At 44.4% G+C, this 5,528-nt stretch overlaps 1 pseudogene; it reads right to left on the bottom strand.

Moving 5' to 3' along the window:
* Positions 1-4,011: 4,011 nt before the first annotated feature.
* Positions 4,012-4,518, bottom strand: LOC105855632 (small ribosomal subunit protein eS10-like; annotated as a pseudogene).
* Positions 4,519-5,528: the final 1,010 nt, after the last annotated feature.

The following is a 5,528-nucleotide window of genomic DNA, read 5'->3' as shown; positions in this document are numbered from 1 at the left end:
TAGCTAGGATTTTGTTGAAAATTTTTGCATCTATATTCATAAGGGATATTGGTCTGTAGTTTCTTTTTTTTGTTGCAACTCTTTCCTGGTTTTGGTATCAGAGTAATGTTTGCTTCATAAAAGGTGTCTGGGAGGTTTCCATTCTTCTCGATGTTGTGGAATAGTTTCTGCAATATAGGCACCAGTTCTTCTTTATAACTGTGTAAAATTCAGGTGTGAAACCATCTGGGCCAGGACTTCTCTTTTTAGGAAGATTTTTAATTGCTGTTTCTATTTCGGCTCTTGATACTGGTCTGTTCAGGAATTCTATTTCTTCCTGGTTGAGCCTAGGGAGGCTGTGTGTTTCTAGAAATTTGTCCATTTCCTACACATTTTCCAGTTTGTGTGCATAAAGGTTTTTGTAGTATTCATAAATTATATCTTGTATCTCTTTGGGATCAGTTGTGATATCTCCTTTTTTGTTCCTGATGGAGCTTATTAGAGAGTTCTCTTTTCTGCTTTTCATTAACCTAGCCAAAGGCATGTCAATTTTGTTTATTTTTTCAAAGAACCAATTTTTTGTTTTATTAATATTCTGTATAGCTACCCTGTTGTCAATTTTGTTTAGTTCTGATTTGATCTTGTTAATTTCACTTCTTCTGCTGGATTTGGGGTTGGTCTGTTCTTCTTTCTCCAGATCTTTGAGTTGTTTCATTAAATTGTCTATTTGTGATCTTTTTGACTTTTGGTTTTTATGGAGATAAACTTTCATCTCAGTACTGCTTTAGCTGTGTCCCAGAGGATTTGATAGCTTGTCTCTCCATTGTCATTTTGTTCAAGAATTTTTTTATTTCCATCTTGATTTCTTCATTTATGAAGTAATTGTTTTGTAGAAGGTTGTTTAATTTCCACATTTTTGTGTAGAAATATGAGTTTCTGTTAAGGTTGCTTTCTACTTTTATTCCAGTGTGATCTGAGAAGATACATGGTATGATTTCTATTTTTTTTTAGTTTCTTGAGGCTTGCTTTGTGTACTAGGATATGGTCAATCTTAGAGAATGTCCCGTGAGCTGATGAGAAAAACGTATATTCAGTGGATTTTGGGTAGAATGTCCTGTAAATGTCAGTGAGACCCAATTGTTCTAGCGTTTTGTTTAAGTCCATTATTTCTTTATTTATTTTCTGTTTGGAGGATCTGTCCTGTGCAGTCAGTGGGGTGTTGAAATCTCCAGTAATTATGGAGTTGCTATTAATCAATTTGCTTAGATCCAGTAAGGTTTGCTTTATGAATCTGGGTGCAGCTAAGTTGGGTGCATATAATTTAAAATTGTTATCTCTTCTTGTTGAACTGTATCCTTCACCATTATATAATGCCCATCTTTGTCTTTCGCTACTTTTGTTGGTTTAAAAACTAAATCATCTGAGATCAGAACCACCATGACAGCCTTCTTTTGGCTTCCGCTTGCCAACACTGATCTCCACCCCTTTACTTTTAGTCTATATGCATCTTTGCAGGTTAGATGTGTTTCCTGAAGACAGCAGATACCTGGCTTGTATTTTCTTATCCATTCAGCCAGCCTATGTTTCTTGAGTGGGGAGTTTAAGCCATTTACATTTATTGAGAGAACTGATAGGTGAGGCAGATTACTGTTCATTCTGTTGAGTTGGACGTTGTTGCTTTGATTTCTTTCTTGAGCCATTGTGATATATGGCCTTTAATCTTTAGGTTTTGGGTGTTTTTATGTTCATGAGTTTTTTTTATGCTGTTCCGTGTGTAACAAACACTGTTTTGAGTACTTCTTGTAGGGCTGGTCTTATCTTGGTGAATTCCCTCAGACTTTTCTTATCTGAGAATGTCTTACTTTCTCCTTCATATATAAAGCTTAGTTTTGCAGGGTACAAGATTCTAGGCTGAGCATTATTTTATTTCAAAAGACTGAGAATGGGGCCCCTGTCTCTCTTTGCTTGTAGTGTTTCAGTTGAGAAATCTGGTGTTATCTTGATTGGCTTTCCTTTGTACATAACTTGCTTCTTTCATCTTACAGCTCATAAAAGGGCCTCTTTAATTGACATTTTGATCAGTGTGATGACTGCATGTCATGATGTCTTTCTGTTTGCATTGAAACTCCCAGGGGTCCTTTGAGCTTCTTGAACTTATATCTGGAGATTTTTAGCAATGCTTGGGAAATTTTCCTCTATTATATCTTCAAATAGCTTGTCCAACCCTTGAGTGTTTTCTTCTTCCCCCTCTGGTAACCCTATGAAGCTCACATTAGGTTTCTTCACATAATCTCACATGTCTTGTAGACTTTGTTCTTTTCTCTTGTTTCTCTGCTCTATTTCTGTGACTGATTTATTTAATTGGAAAGTGTTATCTTCAATCTCTGAGATTCTTTCTTCTGTTTGGTCCACCCTATTTTTGAGATTTTCCACTGTGTTTTGTATTTCCCTGAATAAATTCTTCATTTCCAGGAGATCGGATTGATTTTTATTTAAGATCTCAATTTCCTTAGTGAATCTTTGTTCCAAGCCCTGAATCTTCTTTGTGGTTTCTTTGTGTTGATTGCCCATTTTTTCTTGCATATCATTGAGCTTTCTTACAATCCAATTTTAGAATTCTTCTTCTGTCATTTTAGTGTTTTGGGTTTGTTCAGTCTCCATTTCTTGAGAGCTAGTGTATCTCCTAGGGGGAGAATTTTCTGTTTGATTTTTTTGAAGTTCCAGAAATCTTACGCTGGGCTCTCCCCATCTGGATCAGCTGATGGTGCCCAGGCTTCCTCTCTTCTGTAGTTTCTTGATCAGCCACTGGGGGGAGCTCTTCCACCACACTTGGAAGGTACCCCTGATGGGAGGGGTTGCTTGTGGAGCCTAGTGGCTGCTTGTGGAGGATTCGTTCCTTGACCACAGCCCTGACTGGGGGAGGAGATCCAGCCCCAGCGTTTTGATCAACTGGGTGACTTAAGCTGTTCTGAGAAGCAAAGTCTTTTATACTGCCTGCTTAAGCACTGCACACAGGCCCAGCAGATTCTCCCTAGATCTGGGGGAGAGTGGGTTTTCTTGTCTCACCCCGCCTGCGGGGGTGGAGCCTACCACTTTCAGCAGGAGAGATGTGGGCTGGGGGAGGAAGTGACTCCCCAGTCTGCCCTGCCCCCCCCCCCCCCCCCCCCAGTGACTGTGGCTCCTGTTGGTGTTAGTTTTCTCGGGAGTTCATTGATTGAGCCAGGCCTGGCGAGCCGATCACAGATTGTGTAGGGGTGGGATTTGTCAGGAGAGTCTCTAGGCTGGGAGAAGGGACCTGTCCGTCACTCCATATCGCACTGCTATGTGCCCCGCAGCTGGGCTGTGGATCCCCCCAATGGCAACTGCTTGCCTACTCACATGGCCCCAGCACTGGGGGCGACTGTTCAGGAGGTGGTAGGTGCCAGGTTGGGGGTCTGGGTCGTCAGGATGCCCGTTGCCTCCTCTGTGCCGCCTTCTCGACCGCCAGTTCAGCCATGGTTCTCGCTCTTACTGACCCACCCTGTGCAGTCTCATTCGCCCCAGGCAGTTCCAGCTTAGAGCCCCCGACTTAGTGAACAGGTCTGTGGGGCTGGCCCCGCTCGTGACCAGAGGCAGGACATCTAACTGCCTCCCCTATCAGCTCAGTTCAGTCTCCTCCCGTCTTGGAGCCGTCCTAGCGCGGGGCTCAGGGAATTTCCACTACTGACGGCTCTCCACAGCACCCTCTTCTCCTGCCACGATTTCGCACCAACTTCAGACAGGTCCCTGGCTGGGTGGGTGTGGAGGTCGATGGGGAAGCAAGGAGTTCTCCTGTGGGTCTGATGATGTCCCACGTCATCTGCTAGCCCGGCGGGCCGGCGCCCTCCCACGCGCCCTATTGTTTGTTTTGCACTCTCTAGAGAATGTGCTCTTATCTCCCATCACCTTGTTTTTTCCTTTTTTGGAAGTCTCGAGCTGAACCTCTGCCAATTCTTTTTTTTTTTTTTCTGGCTACAGGTTTATTCAACACAAAATAGCCCCCCCCCCACTTTTTTACTGAGGTGGCTGACCACGTCCACGGCCAAATCCGCCTCTAAACTCAGCTTTCTTGTCAGCACCAGGGGGCACAGCACTCCGCCTGTAGGTGTCTCTGTCAGCTTCCCCTCTTGTGAGTCTTGCAGGTCGCTCACCTTCCAGACCTTTCGGCCGAGGTCTGCCCGTCTCTGGGCGGCTGCGACGCAAGGTGGCAGGCACGATCTCAGGGGGCAATGGGGATAATCAGGGAGATACTGGATGCCCTCGTTGGTAAGGCACCAGTAGAACTGTCTCCAGGCTAACTGTTCCTTCACGTAGCCTCGTGACTTGAGAGACTGCATGGCCTTCGTGACATGAAGGTTGGGCACGTTCTTGTCTGCCAATTCTGGGTGTTTAGGCATATGGACATCTTTCTCGGCCACCATGACTCCCTCCTTAAAAAGGAGTTCATAAATGGCAATCCGGTTCTTCTTGGGCATCAACATGGCGGCGACTGCAGGGTCCGGAGCCGAGGCTGGAGAGGAAGAGCCCTCTGCCAACTCTTGATGCTGTCCTTGTAGGGGGAGATCCACTTGCGTGTAAGAGACCAAGATCTGTGTCTCCTTCCCTGGGAGCAGGAATCCGGGGGGTTGCCTTTACTCCACCATTTTTCCCAGCCCCAGTTAGTATAATTCTTTTAACCACTTCGGTAAGAGCGTCGACTACAGTCGACAGCCACAGATGAACGCGCACAGCCGGGCCTCGACTTTAGCCGACAGCCGTGATATGAGGGCGCACAGCCGGGTGCCGACTTTAGCATTAATAACAAAACTTGACTTTTCTAATTTTTCATTTATCAAAATAAAATTGTGAACATTTAAAAATAACATAATGAAAACATATATGTATATGTTACCTGTTCTGATTTACATTACAAGTAAAGCTGCCTGGAAAGTAAAACAAGCTTTCAGTGCGTTAAAGCTTTCCTCGTCACACAGGAGCAAAACAGACTTGTCGTCAATGCACGGCACAGACCACCGTGCGGACCGCGAGTGCCGGCTGTGGGCAAGGTTTCGCGGCTGGTGAGTGCCGTACGGAAATGGTTAAACACTTCATAGGCTTCCTATGTATCAAATTATTCCACTCCTTTAGACAAACACCATACCCAGAAGTCTCTTTGAGACAGGCATCTCTGAACCCTGCAGTCAGAATGCTGTGGGATAACTCCTTTAGGGTTCTTGGAAGCCCTGTTGTGTTGGAAGTGAAGGGGCCTGTGAGACAGTGTCTTACGTCTTTCTGAGGTCTTGGAAGGGTCTTATCCCTGCACTTTTGGGTTGAACTTTTCTCTGAGACTACATTTTACTTGCATCTACCTGGGTTTAATCTTTACCTTAAGGCCATTTCTTCCTTTGAGAATGTCTTGTTGGTCCTGAGGTCTCTATGTGCTTTGTAAATTCTGCGCCCAATCTGCACACTCCTTTCTCTCTCTTTTTTTTTTTTTGTTCATCTGTTTTTTCATAGGCAGCCAAAAGAAGCAAGTTTCACTTTTAACCTTC

This window comes from Microcebus murinus, chromosome 12 (assembly GCF_040939455.1).
Source record: "Microcebus murinus isolate Inina chromosome 12, M.murinus_Inina_mat1.0, whole genome shotgun sequence".
Classification (NCBI taxonomy): Eukaryota; Metazoa; Chordata; class Mammalia; order Primates; family Cheirogaleidae; genus Microcebus; species Microcebus murinus.
Note: the sequence above shows the minus strand (reverse complement) of the source record. Positions and strands in the feature narration are given on the sequence as shown.